The sequence below is a fragment of the Rhinatrema bivittatum genome, chromosome 2 (genome assembly GCF_901001135.1).
Source record: "Rhinatrema bivittatum chromosome 2, aRhiBiv1.1, whole genome shotgun sequence".
NCBI classification, from domain to species: Eukaryota; Metazoa; Chordata; class Amphibia; order Gymnophiona; family Rhinatrematidae; genus Rhinatrema; species Rhinatrema bivittatum.
In genome coordinates, this window is record NC_042616.1 from 760747501 (window position 1) to 760763746 (window position 16246).

Here is a 16246-nt window from a genome sequence, read left to right on the forward strand (position 1 = left end):
ATTCTTTAATTGATCCGGAACAAAGAATATATATGTATTTTCTTGTTTCTGTATTATGCATTTACACGGATACCGTAATGTATAAGAATAACCTAGCGAAATAATTTCTTGCCGAAACCCCAAGAAAGCTTTGCGCCTCTGTTGGGTCTGGGGAGCCAAATCAGGGAAAATTTTTATTGTTTTATCGTAATAGGTAATTGGATACTTACTAAAGTATTTTTTCATAATTGTATTTATATCTGTGGTGGCATAAAAGGTAACTAACAAAGTTCCCCAATTTATTACATTGGCAGTGGAGTCTTCCAAAAAATTGGTTAGATCTCCTTGAAAATTCTCATTTCTGGGCAAGCCAGTTCTTACGGGGAGAAAATAACAACTGTTAACAGTAGGAGACCTGTCAGGGGTAAATCCTAATTGGTCGATGAAAAATTTCTTTAGGGATATTATTGATTCTTCCCCTACAATTCTAGGGAAGTTTAAGATTCTCAGGTTAAATCTTTTAGTGTTATTTTCCAACATTTCTAATCTTCTATCAATAGTAGCCCTGTCTTTTGCCACAGCAACATTAAATTCCAATGTCTTTTTTCCCTGATCTTCCAACAGCTTTACTCTTTCACTTGTATCTTTTATTTGCTTTTGAGTCTCAAGATGATCTTGTTCATTTTTCCCATTTAACAAATCCATTTTTTTTTCCAAATCCTTGATGTTACATGACATGCCTGCCATCAAATCCCATAACATTTCTAGCGTCACTAGTGCAGGTCGGGATAATATGCCTGAAGACTGGTCATTTGGCACATTAGTTGTTCCCACCCTCTCTGGGGTTGGCAAGGACAAACTTTCCTTTCCCCCTACTACATTTAGGGGGGGAGTTAAGTTGTCGTTTTTCCCATTGGGACTATTAGTGTGGGAATGAACATTCCCCACACTTGGTCCTGGATGTTCTAGGTTCTCGACAGTCATTACAGGCGCTGTTCCCTTTTCCCTTTGCACTGGCGGTAGCCCGATGTTGGGGCTAAGAGAGGCCTCCTCTGTAGGCACAGGGGGCCCTCCCTGACCCCCTGGCACACCAAAGTCCCTGGTCTCTCCTACTATTGGGATAGGAGAAGCCATGAAGCTGGTTATTTCCTGTTGCAACAAAGATGGCATGGGGAGAGAAGGAAAAACTCTCACTCTGCCTTTTCGTTTAGGAGGCATTTAGAAGAAAAAACAATAAACCTGCTCAGGATAATAACCAACTGCACTAATGCAATTTACTTGGAATAGATGACCCCGAGAGAGAGGAGAATTAAATGATCTTACTTTGGGCGATTCCGGCGAAGTCCGGCAAAGTTCGTAGTTGAAAGCGCGCCCCTTGAGCGCGCGCGGCTTAAGCGACGCGCCGGCTTTGCTTCGCGCCGCAGCACGTCGGATTTTATTGCCGCTTCCGGGTCTGCCGGGTCCGCCCCCTCCACAAGCGACGTCTCGGAGCGAAACAGCTGGCCTGAGAAGTCAATCAGGCACGGCAGGATGGTAAGCACTCAAACAGCGTCGCTTTCGTCTGCTCTCCTCTCTCTCACCCTCAAACAGGAGAGCAGCACGGCGGATTTTATTGCCGCTTCCGGGTCTGCCGGGTCCGCCCCCTCCACAAGCGACGTCTCGGAGCGAAACAGCTGGCCTGAGAAGTCAATCAGGCACGGCAGGATGGTAAGCACTCAAACAGCGTCGCTTTCGTCTGCTCTCCTCTCTCTCACCCTCAAACAGGAGAGCAGCACGGCGGATTTTATTGCCGCTTCCGGGTCTGCCGGGTCCGCCCCCTCCACAAGCGACGTCTCGGAGCGAAACAGCTGGCCTGAGAAGTCAATCAGGCACGGCAGGATGGTAAGCACTCAAACAGCGTCGCTTTCGTCTGCTCTCCTCTCTCTCACCCTCAAACAGGAGAGCAGCACGGCGGATTTTATTGCCGCTTCCGGGTCTGCCGGGTCCGCCCCCTCCACAAGCGACGTCTCGGAGCGAAACAGCTGGCCTGAGAAGTCAATCAGGCACGGCAGGATGGTAAGCACTCAAACAGCGTCGCTTTCGTCTGCTCTCCTCTCTCTCACCCTCAAACAGGAGAGCAGCACGGCGGATTTTATTGCCGCTTCCGGGTCTGCCGGGTCCGCCCCCTCCACAAGCGACGTCTCGGAGCGAAACAGCTGGCCTGAGAAGTCAATCAGGCACGGCAGGATGGTAAGCACTCAAACAGCGTCGCTTTCGTCTGCTCTCCTCTCTCTCACCCTCCTCTGTACTTTTTTAAAGTAAAAATAATAAAATAACTCTGCAGACCGAGTTATGAAGACCGACACGGTAAACTCGGCGTCTGTTTTTATAACCGGAAATTAATTGGCAGTACCCCTGTTCTCAATGAAAGATTCAAAATATCTATCATACGCTGTTCAAAAAAAGAAAGCTTATTAGAAATGAGCAATAAAGGACAAGGGTCTTGATTAAAGGTTTTCCGAATGACTGCAAAAATATTCTGCAAACCAGTTTCACTTAATAAAACAAAAGAACTCCACCTAGCATTGACCTCCACTGTAACATAGCTGTTACTGATCACTCCATTCTTTTTGTTCTCCACCTGTGTTCTTATCTTCCCTGCTTTTCCTGACCATGTTTGATCAGTTCATCTTTTTGGTCTAACTCCCACAAGTTTCACTTCTTTTGCTGGCCATATCAAATCTTTCACAATCGCAAACAATTTCAAAGGCTTGTTTATAGCTCTGCTAAATATATCAGTATAAAACATTTTCTTCACCACCGGTAATGCTCTATACTCTTTCAGAATTTCATTTTTTTTTTCAAATCTTTCTTACACCACCTACCTTCAGCCTTTCTTAATTCCTTCCGTTTAACCAGTAACTAAGTAGAAAACCAGGGGCCCCTATATTCTCTAGTTCTTTTGATGGCTAACTTCTCTGGTGCATATTCCTAATAGTATTCCAGCAATCCACGCCTCAGGAGTATCTAGGATCATAAGTGTGGCAAGAGTTCACATTCTTAAACTTTTGCAGAAGATGAGCATATTTGCAACTCAATAAGAATTAGTTTGTTGAAATGAATGGTAAACCCATGTGTGACAGTGACTTAAGAATGTGCTGTTTGCTTCTGCAGACCCATTTATCTTTGAATCATTTAAAGTCATTTTCTTTCACAATTTAATGTACATTTTATACAAAATTAGATTTAGATTTATTTAGATTTATATTCCGCATTTTGCACTTTTTTCAGTGCTTCAAAGTGGATTACATTCAGGTACTGTAGGTATTTCCCTTTCCCCAGAGGGCTTACAATCTAAGTTTGTACCTGAGGCAGTGGAGGGTAAAGTGACTTGCCCAAGGTCACAAGGAGCTACAAGCAGGACTTGAACCCTGGTCTCCTGGTTCATAGCCCACTGCTCTAAACCACTAGGCTGCCCCAGTAAATAGTTTGTGCAAATTTAAAGTTCACAGAATTGCAAAAAACTGGGATCTTTATGTAATATCACCAAACACATAAGATATGCTGTGCTGATTCAAACCAAAGATCCATTGAGCCCAAACATCCCTGGCTCCAGCAGTGCCCAATCCATGTTTCAGGTACTTGGCAGATCTGAAAGAGTAGATCCATTCGTTGTTGCTCAGTGAGCAATGGCTTTCCTAAGTTTACCTGGCTAATGGTTTATGGATTTTTTTTTTTTTTGTCCAGGAACTTGTTTAAAACCCTTTTTAAACCTAGCTGTGCTAGATGCCTGGACAATCATTTCTGGAACAAATTCCACAGCTCAATTGTGCATTGAGTGAAAAAAATACTTTCTCTAGTCTTTAAAAATCTGCTACCTGTTTCTTGGAGTGTCCCCTAGTCTGTCTTAGTGTCCTCTGAGTACCTGTGCCACACATGATTTTATAAACCTCAGTCTTTCGTGTCCCCTCTGCGTCTCTTCGAAGCTGACGCCGTACTGTTTAAATCCTCATAGGGACCTGTTCATCCGTTATTTGGTGCTGCTCTCTGCACTATTTGTCGTTCTTCTATATCTTTTTTGAGATGTGGCAACCAGAATTTACACAGTACTTAAGATGCTGTTACACCATGGATAGATAGAGGCATTATGATTTTCTTTGTTTTTAGCCTCCATTCCTTTCCGAATAATGGTTAACATTTGCTTTTTTTGACCGCTACTGCACACTGAGCTGAGGATTCCAACGTTCTGTCCACAATAACTGCAAGATCCTTTCCTTGGGTGGTAACTCCTATAGAATCCAGCATCCTGTTCCTATAGGTAGGATTATTTTTCCCTATCGGCCGAATTCTAACAGGCCCGCACGTTGTCTGGCCCTGTGCGCGCCGTGCCCTTTTTCTAAAGGGTCCAGCTACACGCGTTACCACAGATATGCTCAGAAGTGCTGGGCCTAAAGAAAGGGTTGGAGTCTGGGCGGGCCAAGGGGGTGGGGTCTGCGTTGGGCAGGCCGGGTCAGCACCATTAGCTGCTATCCCAGGGAAGTGTGTGTCAACTGGCACATGGGGTTTACTTCTGCTCCCAAGGAGCAGTAATATAAAAATAAAAATTGTGGATAGGTAGCATTAGTGTAGCAGATGGAGAGGAGAAGAGAGGAAGGATAGGGTTAGAGGTAGGGAAGTTCCCTCCCAGTCCGCTCCTTAATTGGAACTGGGGAAGGTCCTATTGCGTCGGTGCGCGTTTTTTCTAATGTTTCCTGGTTGCGCGCATTAGAGGAAATCCGCCTGCGTACGTGGATTTTAAAATCCGGCATGCATGTGCACACATGTTATGGCCGCGTCCATGTGCCGGGAACCATGGACACATGTGCGGACTTTTTAAAATCGACCCCTATGTCTATATTAAACTTCATTTGCCATTTTAGATGCCCAGTTCCCCAGTCTCCTCCTGCAGTTCCTCATAATCCAATGTTTGTTAAACAAAAACATTCATAATATTAAAAATGAGATGATACAAACCACTACTTTGATCTACATGCCTTAATGTACCTCATCCAGTGGGAGCAAAAGTAGTGCAAATGTACCACAACAAAAGGAAACAACTCTTGTTTCAGCTGCTTTAAATAATTTTATCTGCAGATTTGATCACCTCATTCATTCCTCCCTTTTCCAATCATTTATGAATTTAAATACCATTCTCTGTACAGATGCCTGGGGCACGCCACTATTTTCTTTTCTCTGTTAGGAAAATGGGCTGTTTAGTCCTCTATTTCTTGTCTTTTAACGGTTTAAACTGTTCTCCTAGGACAGTGATGGCGAACTCCAATCCTCGAATGCCACAAACAGGCCAGGTTTTCAGGATATCTACAATGAATATGCATGAGTGGATATCCTGAAAACCTGGCCTGTTTGTAGCACTCGAGGACTGGAGTTTGCCATCGCTGTTCTAGGACAAGTAGGATGGTAGTCCTCACATGGGTGATATCGGATGGAGCCTGGCACAGAAAACTTATATCTAAGTTTCTGGAACTTTGACTAGGCACATTGAGCATGCCCTATTCCACACGAGGTACCTCTTCAGTATTTTTTCCATGGAGCTTTCGCCTCGCGGTTAAGTGAACTCTTGACTTTTTCCTTAGACAGTTGCTTTGGAAAACTTCACGGGTTTTTTCGGGTTCCATCAAAGCTGGTTCCTTCTTGGTTCCTCCCAATAGGCTCCTCAGTCAGGTGTTTCGGCATTCTAAGCTTATTTTCGCTTCAGTTTCCCCATTCACTGTGGTGCCTTGGTGCCTGCCAGCTCTGACTGCCTGCCGTCACGCTCTCATTTTATTTCCCTTCTTTTGTTCATCATGGTCTCATCTAGTTTCCTTCGATGCTTCCAGTGCCTCTGAGGACCATGTGCATCATGGACCTTCATGAGATGCCCTCTGCTGGAGGCATTGTCCGGAGTTGCAGCATGTGCTCTCAGATGACACTTAAGAGACATTGTGCTCAACTCTGTAAGATGGAGAAACTCTTCGGGTCGAGGACGTCTGAGCCATCGATGTCAGCATCTGCACCGATGGACACAGCACCATCAACCTTGGCAGGGCCTTCAGTTCCCACAATGCTGCTAGCAGATAGGGGTGCTGGAGACAGGCTCCTGTTGGTTTCTTCCAGTTTGAGGATGTCTGGTTCGTCTTCATAGACTTCAGCACCGGGGGAAGCAGAGGAAGCATTGGTACCAGTCACCTTCAATACATAGTGCCGGGCTCGGGGAGGCGCCGGCTCATGCCATGCTGACCCCATGGCAAGGAGTGCCAATCCTCCATCAATACTGGGAGTCTGCGACTGTCTTCACTTGTCCTGGTGCCAGTCGCCGATCCATCTCAGGGATTCAAGGAAGATCTGGCCACCCCTCCTGCCTCCTAGTCAGTGGCATCGGCAACTTTTGAGGAGGAGTTGGAGCGGAGAGCCAAGCCGGCGGTGGAATGAGCACTGCAGGGTATTTCGCCTGTGGCACAGACACTGCCGATGCGTTTGCTTTCTGTTCTGGAACCGCTGCTGGAATGGCTCAGTGTGCTTATCGGTGCATTACCAACCCAGCTAACATCGGTTCCCGGGAAGCCATCAATGCCCAGCGGATCACCGATGCTTCCCCCAACTGATAAGGTGCTCATTGCCAGTTCCTCCGAGAAGGAAGCTCCATCAAGGCCAGCAGGGACACACAGACCTGCAGGCCCCCCCTCCCTCATTCAGCTACCGGTGCCCACGCCTCTGCATGAAGGCTGAGCACCTAGGGCCCCATCCCCTGTGGACTACAGTGAGGATAAAGCTCTGTATGATCCCTGAGGGAATGACAGTGCAGGTTCCTCCTCCAAGGACTCTGAGGGTTTCCCCTCAGAGCCACCTTCTCCAGAGAAATGAAGGAAGTCTCTACCAGAGGACTTAACCTTTGCAGGTTTTGTGCGGGCAGTAGCCAAAGCCATCCCTTTTTAGTTGTTGATAGAGGAGGATGCCAGGCACAAGATGCTGGAAATCCTCCAGTTTAAGGATCTCATGCATCGGAGGTCCCGATGCATGAGATCCTTAAGGAGTTGCTGCTGAGGATCTGGGAACGTCTGTCTTGCCTTTCTATGGAGTTGCTGCTTAGGAGCTGGGAACATCTATCTTGCCTTTCTGTGGGAGTAAAGCCTGTAGAGATTCCATTTCCTTGTTGTTACACTGTTATGTCTGTGCAGGCCGGATCTTAGAGGAGAATGTAAAGGCCCTAATGCTAGGAGGGCAATCGGTATATTGTCAGTCAAAGATTCTACACATTCACATCCCACTACCATCTAAATATAGCCTCCTGGCACGATATTAGGTCTGGACTCTCTTCTTCATGCTATTAAACATTTAAAAAAAAAAATCAGAAAAAGATTTTGTCCAACAAAAAATACTTCCTGCCCATTAGTTGTCTTGCCACCCCCCCCCCCCCCTTTTTTTTTTTTTTTTTTGTTGGTGGTTCTTAACTAGGAAATCACACTTGTGACTCAGCGAAGCGATTCCTCTTCACAGTACACAGTTGCTTATTTCTAACAGGTATTCTGTGAAGACAGTATTTCACTGATCTCCTACATAGATCCTGCATCCCTTTCTGGAGTTGTTCCCCTCCAGTCAAAGCTGTATTAAGGGAACTCTGGGTCCCTAGCAGCATGGAAGCTCTTGTGCATGCAGTCAGGAGTTTGAAGCCGGAAGAGGAGCTACTATACGCCTTCCTTCCATGGCCCTTCCTAGGTAGGGAGTCATTCACAGAATTGAGTACCTCAGGGGATTAGTCCTAGTAGCTCCAGATTGGCCCAGGCATCTGTGGTAGATACCCACCTGTGCCTCCAACTGCACAGCGACCAGTCCTTCACAAGGATCTGACTCTATTCTGTCTTACAGTCTAGTCCTTAAGAGGGCTCGCCTGATGAAGCGAGGATATTCGGTGGCAGTAATTGCCACCTTACTCCACATGCAAAAGTTCTCTATGTCCCTCGCGTATGTGCGGGTCTGGAGAGTATTTGAGGCCTGGTGCGAGGAACTTGGTGTTTCCCCTTGGGCGGTCAAAATCCCAGTAATTCTGGAATTTTTGCAGGACAGAAGGTCCAGGTAGCGGCGCTCTCCTGTTTCAGGGGCAAGATGAACGCAACCCGCCTGTCTACTTATCCGGACATAGCCAATTTTCTGAAAGGGGTGAAGCACCTCCAGCTACTCCTACAGTGTCCGGGTTCCCTTGTGGAATCTTAATCTAGTATTGGAGTGTTTGGCCACTGCAGTCTTTCTTTGCATTTATTAACCCTGAAAATGGTATTCCTGGTGGCTATATGCTCGGCATGTTGCATTTCTGAACTTACAGGTATTGTCATGAACAATTCCTCCAGATAACTCCAGGAGCATTATAGCTTCGTACCGTTCCATCCATCTTGCCCAAGGTAGTCCATTTTGTTGCCATCCCTAGGTAAGCACAAGGATGTGGAAGAACTCCGCCGCCTCTGCCATTTGAATGTCAGGCTTTTGGTGCGATATCTGGAAGTTTCAGAACCGGTCTAAAAGACAAGCCATCTGTTTGTCCTTCATGGTGGAAGGAAGCAGGGCGAACCAGCTTCATGGGCTACCATAGCTTGCTGGTTTAAGGAGGTGGTCACAGGAGCCTATGTAGAGGCAGGAAAGCCATTACCTCTTCAGGTTAAAGTTCATTCCACTAGGGCTCAGGTAGTCTCATGGGCGGAAGCTAGAATGCTGTCACCAGTCTACATCTGCCGAGCAGTGACATGATCCTCCTTGCATACCTTCTCCAGGTTCTATCACCTGGACGCTGAGGCCCGGGAGGACGCAGCCTTTGCAAGGGCAGTGTTAACCGGACCGTAGGCAACCTCCCACCCCGATCGGGAGTAGCATCTGTACATCCCATTGGTCCTGAGTCCCATCTGGCTACACGCTAGGAAATGAAGAAATTACTTAACCTGATAATTTTGTTTTCCTTAGTATAGTCAGATGGATTCAGCATCCCGCCCATGGCTGCCAAAGAACGGTGCCAAGGATTCACCTGTGGAGTGGATATCGATTCCAAGAGATTTTGGATAAGTTGTCATCCAGTCCCTAGATCTGGGCATCTATAATCTTACTGGGGTTCAGTGTAGGCTGAGTACAGTTATCTGTTTTTAATCAACAAGTTTTTTCAATAGTATATCCACAGTGGCTTTTGAAGAGAATACTTAAGGGCTGAGCTCACTGCCAGGATGTATCTATGGTGACATCAGCTTTGAAACCCTCCATCTGTTGAGAGGTGAGCATAAACCCATTGGTCCTGAGCCCATCTGTCTACACTAAGGAAAACAAAATTATCAGATATGTAATTTCTCTATAATCTTTACAAAATATGTATTGTTGAATTGAAAATGGCTTTTGCTTAGTATGATTCTGGTCAATATGGTGGGTGACACTAGGTGATTTGCAGTTTTTGCGTCCCCAGTCTCAATGTATGGCTTGGGACATAATGGGATAGACTAGAGGACATGAAGACCTTGTGCTTTTGTTTTCAGGGCTTGTGCTTCAGCAAAGCTTGTGCTACATAAATAGGAGTCTACTGGTTTAAATGCTCAATTTTCACAAAGCCCACACCATGATGAGCAAGTGCGAAATGAGAGTAACAGTTCAAACCTGGTAGTGAGAATGAGAATATAAGAAGAAATGCAGCCTGAGATTAATGGGGGGAAAAGTTTATGTATCTACAACTTTAGAAAGGGGAACTAGGTTGAGTATTTCAGGATAGAACAAACCAGTCCATGGATAAGCAAAAATAAAATTAGCTTTTCTTAGTGTCCAGTTAACTGAATCCAGAACGAGTGGGTTATGCACCTCTACCAGCAGATGGAGACTGAGCAAACTGACTTCATAGTACATTCACCCCTACAGTGACAGTCTGCCAGTATTTAGTCTCCTTCAGATGGACTTGCATCTCCCTGCTGGGAACTGCTTCATTTTGAGAAATGAGAATTAAAGAAATAAATTTGCCCTGCTCTCCTGTGGTGATACCAAATGGTCCCTCCCCCTGTTGAGAATTCCTGAGGTGATTTCCGTTGTCCCTTAGATGAGTGCTTTGGTCCAGTAGCTGGTTTTCAGCTGGCATGGACTTAGCTGCTTAAGCAGCTGAAAGGCTGCGGGTGCAGGAAGCCAGGCGTGCAGGTGACTGCACATTCCCTCCCCCCCCCCCCCTCCCCCCCCGCAGCCGGAAACTGTCTTTGTACTCAGCCAGGTAAGGCCAAGTTCTGGTAATTTAAAAAAAAAAAAGTTATATACTGAGACTTAAAAGGTTTTTGTTGCTTAGGGCTTCCCCGGTCTCCGTGTTTGGTGCACCGTTCCGACATTTGACCTGCTCCGTGGGAGGTTGCGGGACATGGGCAGCTTGGTGGGTTGAGCAACTTCTTTAGGCTAGGCTCTACTGCGAGGCTTTTTCGCTGCACACTGCATGGTAGGCCGGAACAGCATTATGTGCTATCTCAGGCTGCCCTCTACAGGATTGTCAGTTCGGTGTGCGCATCTAGCTGTGTGTCCAGGTTGTGCGCCTAGTTTTTGGGGACATAATTGGGCCTTATAGTCTGTGTCCAAGTTACATGGCACTGTAGTGGCCGCACACTTACCTGTGCATACAAGTTGTACTGTGTGCTTAAGGTTTTAGGCCGCTTATGTTCGGGACACTTAGTTAGGCACCTAGGTGTGTGTTGCCTGTGTTTGGCGTCTACTTTTTGGGCACCTAGGTTGGAAATATATATTTAATTAAAAAAAAAAAAGCTAGATGCACGCCTCTGGCCGCTGCTCAGCGCCATAATGGCACTTCTACATAAGCCTAAGTGCCTTTCTCTTTCAACTGCCTATCATATTAGAGCATCTCAGCCAGGAGTGCCTGCTAACTTGTGCCAGGTGCTGCTTGGAGGCTCAAATTTATTTTTCTCTGATTTCACTAAACCTGATTCTTCCCAGCTGGATGTAGGTCTGGGTAATGACTCAGGTAGGGCACCTGAATTTGTGCCTCCCCCAACTGGTTTCCCAGTAGGGGATGGAAGCTCAGTGAGTACGCTTTAGTTGGCTCCTGGTTTGGGTAGCATTTTTTCAGGGGTTAGTCTTTCATCAGGCGCAGTCTTCAACCCTGTCCAATGCTCCCAGAGCAGAAGCGCAGGTAGGAACCTTGCCTGGGCCTTCTGTTAAGCACCAGAGTACTCCTAGAATGGCAGCGGGACTTCTGGATAGAGATCCGGATAGCAGGGATTATGCCAATTCTGACTCTTGAGGATGGTAAAATTCTTCCATGATTAGAACCATATAGGACTATGCTGTGCTGCTAGCTCTGCTCTACCAGACCTTGGAAATGCTAAAGGGCCAAAAAGAAATCCCATCTTGTTTTTTTCCCATGATGGAGGCCATTCAAGAATTGATTGATCTTGAGGAAGGTGCCCCAGAGGCTAATTTCAAAGGGGGTCAGGTTCTGGAAGGCCTGTACCCTCTGGATCCAGTGGTAAGAGAGCGCTTATGTTTTCCGCAGCTAGATACACTTGTGTGTGTGTGTAGTCTCCAAGCGGACCACTATTCCTGTGGAAGGAGCAGCAGCCTTGAAGGCTACGCATGATAGATCCTTAAGCATTTGACGCAGTGGCAATGACCTTGCAGATCGCTTTTTGTTCCTTGTTGACTCGCTCTTGTTTGCTTCTCTCCCATGAGGTTGGCTCTGGGGTAAGCTCCAGGGAAGTTATGGAACCAACCACTGCCTTCTTGGCAGATGCAGGCTGTGACTGCGTCCGTACTTCAGCCCTTCCCACCATGAGAACAGAGTGCTTCCCTTAAGCCTGACTGCAGCACCATAGGTATTTAAATGCCTAGTGGTAGCAATGCATTTGTGACTACAAGACATCAGTCTTCCCATACCTGGACTACTGATTTGTGGTGGTGAATTTCCTGGAAGGTGTGAAACTCCCTGAAAAAATCAGTACAACAGCTTTAATCATTAGGATTTCTGGTGAATTTTGAGAAATCTTCTCTGCCAGAAAATAAAATTCACTAGTCTGGATAGATTCTCTCCAAGAAAGAGCAAACACAATCAGATCCCTAGTGTACAGTCTTTTGAACCCAGATCAGTTATCAACCAGGGACATAATGGCGGGTCTCAGCTATATGGCAGTAGCAATACATGATTCCACTCACCCCCCGCCACATAAGATTCCTACAGTGGGGATTTCATTCCCTATAGGATCAACTCACTCAACCTTTGACAACCAAAATATAGATTTCAAAAGAAATGAGACAATTATGCTGGTGCCTAAACCCCCTTCATCCTTCAGGAAGTTGCACTCCTTCGGCTACCTCCTCACCAGGTAATATAGGCAACAGATGCTTCCACAAAGTTGGGGAGGCCACACAAGCCCCTTTCAAGCCCAAGGGACTTGGTCATTCATAGAAAACCAATTCAAAATAAACCTCATAGAATTGAGAGCGATCAGATATACTGTCAACCTTCACTTGCTTCTTCCAGGAGAAGTGCATTATCATTCAAACTGGCAATCAGGTAACCATGTTCTACATGAACAAAGAAAGACACATGGTTGTGGACTCTTTGCCAAGAAGCAATTAAAAATACAGGAATGGGTGTATAGACATCAAGCCATCATCCTACAAGTGACCTTCTTCCCAAGGATCTCCAACATGTTGGCAGAATGCCTCAGCAGAGTATTTTGGCCACATGAATGATCTCAATAGCAATCAACAGCAGACAACTTATTTACTTGATCGGCATTTTCAGCCATCGACCTATTTGCATCAGAGCAAAACAGAAAACCATCATCTAGAAGAGCCTTTGGTTTTCAAAAGATTTTCCATATGGTTTCATTACAATACCTTGGATCCCATTCACATTACTGAACTACTTACTCTCTCGTTGTGACCATCTCACCCCCTATTTGCCATCTTATTTCTGCTTGCTGTCGCAAACCCTATAAAGAAGACTTTCTGATGTGCTGCAGCAACCCTCTGGAATGCACTGCCACTGAATCAGACAAGCCCCAGACATAGCCTTCAGAAAGCTACTAAAAACATGGCTTTTCCAATCAGCCTTTAGCCCACAGCAATAATGTGAACTGGAACATTACTCTTACACCTTAACGGGCACCCTCCCAATCCCTGCCAACAATTACTCTACTTTACCTGTTACCCTTTAAGTCCTCCAAATTTCTGTCTTTCTCATGATATTTATTTTATTTATTTACTACTTTTTACTATACCGATGTTCAGGACAAATAGTCATATCACACCGGTTTACATCGAACACGGGGAAATATTTATTTATTTATTTATGAACTTTTATATACCGACGTTCATAAGCATATCACATCGGTTTACAGATAACAGGGGATAATATATTGAAACTGAGGGGGGAAGTATAGTTACATGTAACAAGGGTATACTGAACTCGGAGGAGTTGTAGAAAGTGGTCAGGTGACCTAGGCAAGGAATTTGAATAGAAAAACCATAAATATAATACTATGTACATAATATACCTGTATTAAATTAAAATTAAAAGTGAGGATACGAAGAAGGCTGGGGTGGAGTCTATAACTAATATACCTGAAATGATTAAGCAGTTGTAAAAGGATATGAAGTTCAGGGTAGTAATGCATGGGTACGAAATAAATGGAAATATACAAGAGAGGGAAGATACAAGGCGGTTATACATGGAGATGCAATTAAGCATCAGTCAATTAAGCAGGATCTGGGGGGGAGGGGTGGGCTGGGGTACAGAATGTGGGGAACCAGGAGGAACAGGGATGTACAGAATAGCGTAACTGTCTAGGTTTGATTAGCGTCAGGGTACGCCTTCTTGAAGAGCCATGTCTTGAGACCTTTTTTAAACTTATATGAGGATGGCTCTAGGCGGAGAGATGTGGAGCGAGAGTTCCATAGGGAGGTGTCGGCGATCGAGAAGGCTCTTTCTCTGGTGAGGGCCAGGTGAGCAGTTTTGAGGGATGGGGTGTGTAAGGTTCCAGCAAGGGCAGTTCTGGTGGGGCGCTCTGAGGAACGGAAACATGGCATTTCCTCTAGCCAGAGGAAATTGTGTAATGAACTGTGTAGGATGGATAGGGTTTTGTATTGAATACAGAAGTTGATGGGCAGCCAGTGCAGGTCCTTTAAAATGGGGGTTATGTGGTCCTTTTTGCGGGTATTGGTTATGACCCTGGCCATGGCATTTTGCAGAATCTGGAGGGGTTTGATCATGGAGGCGGGAAGGCCCAGGAGGAGGGAGTTGCAGTAGTCCAGTTTAGTGAGCATGGTTGTCTGTAGTACTGTGCGGAAATCGTGAGTGGGGAGGAGGCGTTTAAGTTTTCTGAGGATATTTAACTTGTAGAAACCCCCTTTTAGGAGGGATTTGATGTGGGGTTTGTAATTAAGGTGTTGATCTATGAGGACGCCTAGGTCTTTAACGAATTGCAGTGGGGTGTGGGGAGTGGCTGTTATGCAGGGTGGAATGGGAGATACGGTCCGGGTAGTTGGAGATAAAGAGGAGTTCTGTTTTTGAAGCATTAAGAGCTAGATGAAGGTTCGATAGCAATGATTTGATAGACGCTAGGCCTGATTCCCAGAATTGCATGGATTCGTTGAGGGATTTTTGTATGGAGATGAGGATCTTCACGTCGTCTGCATATAAGAAGAAATTTAGGGCTAGGTCGGAGAGCAAATGGCATAGGGGCAGGAGATAAATGTTGAAAAGGGTGGAGGATAGGGAAGATCCTTGAGGGGACGCCTTGCAGGGATGTGCAGAGCAAAATTTTATGTTCATATTTCTTATGTCCGAAAGGGGGTCCCACTTGCGGCCAATATGGACATAAAAAAATCCAATGAGTTGGGTATATGTACATATGTGCAAAAAAAAAATGTAAACCCCCTCACCCTCCTTAATCCCCCCCCCAGACTTACCACAACTCCCTGGTGATCGAGCGAGGAGTGAGGACGTCATTTCTGCAATCCTTGGCGAGAAGCATGTGACGTCGGCGGCACGTCGAGTGACGCGGCGTCATGTGATTCCCGGCGAGTTCGCGCCGGACGGCTCCTTCGGCCCAAAAAGAACTTTTGGCCAGCTTGACCCCACCAAGCTGGCCAAAAGTTATTTTTGGGCCGAAGGAGCCGTCCGGCGCGAACTCGCCGGGAATCACATGACGCCGCGTCACTCGACGTGCCGCCGACGTCACATGCTTCTCGCCAAGGATTGCAGAAATGACGTCCTCACTCCTCGCTCCATCACCAGGGAGTTGTGGTAAGTCGGGGGGGGGGGGGGGGATTAAGGAGGGTGAGGGGGTTTATATTTTTATTTTGGCTCAACAATCGCGATTTCCCACATATCGAACATATCTATGTTCGATATGTGGGAAATCCGATCGTTTATGTCGAATCAATTTTGTAAGTTAAAAAAAAATATGAGTTGCGTTTTACTAATGCGGTCAATCCGAATGCACACCCCTAACGCCTTGTGTGATGGGGATGCTTGTGGATTCATACTTTTCAATTTTTACTAAGTATTCTCTGTGGTTTAGATATGAGGAGAACCAGGAGAGGGCTGTGTCAGAAATGCCTATCTCTGCTAAGCGGGTAATTAGGATTTGATGGTTGACAGTATCGAAGGCTGCTGAAATGTCTAGGAGGGCCAGTATGTATGACTTTCCATGATCCATGCCTTTAAGGATGGTGTCCATCATTGCTAGTAATAAGGTTTCAGTATTGCGGGCTTTACGGAACCCAAATTGTGAGGGGTGTAAGATGATATGGTCTTCTAAGAAGTCAGTAAGCTGAGTGTTGACTACCTTTTCTTTGGAGATGAAGGGCAGGTTGGAGATGGGCTGGTAGTTTGCTGGGTCTGTGGGGTCAAGTGTAGGTTTTTTGAGGAGAGGCTTGACTACAGCGAGTTTAAGTGTGTTTGGGATAGTTCCGAAAGTAATGGAGCAATTTATTAAGTCAGCAATGGGTTTTGCGATGGTAGATGGGGTTAGAGAGGAGAGGGTTTTAGCGGGGATAGTGTCTGAGATATGGGTAGTTGGTTTCATCTTTTTTAGAATGGATTCGATCTCCTTGGCTGAGGTGAGATCGAAGGACCCAAGTTTGATCTTATTGTCGTTGTGGAGAGGAGTGATGGGAGAGGGTTTGGTAGGGAAACGGAGGATGTTTGTGATTTTGTTCTTGAAGTACAATGCCAGTTCTTCGCATTTATCACTGGCGTTTGCTTCGTTGTGTGTAGGGGTAGTAGGGTTTGTAA

General features: G+C 45.9%; 1 protein-coding gene and 1 long non-coding RNA gene across 4 annotated transcripts in view; one reads left to right on the forward strand and one right to left on the reverse strand.

The window, feature by feature from the left end:
* Positions 1 to 2244, reverse strand: part of LOC115085671 — a 103898-nt gene extending 101654 nt beyond the window's left edge. The window contains exon 1 of the long non-coding RNA XR_003854927.1: positions 1303 to 2244. This is a non-coding gene — a long non-coding RNA (uncharacterized LOC115085671). The remainder of the gene's footprint in view (positions 1 to 1302) is intronic.
* ZHX2 (zinc fingers and homeoboxes 2) overlaps positions 1 to 16246 on the forward strand; it is a 65192-nt gene that overhangs the window by 9893 nt on the left and 39053 nt on the right. The window lies entirely within an intron of this gene.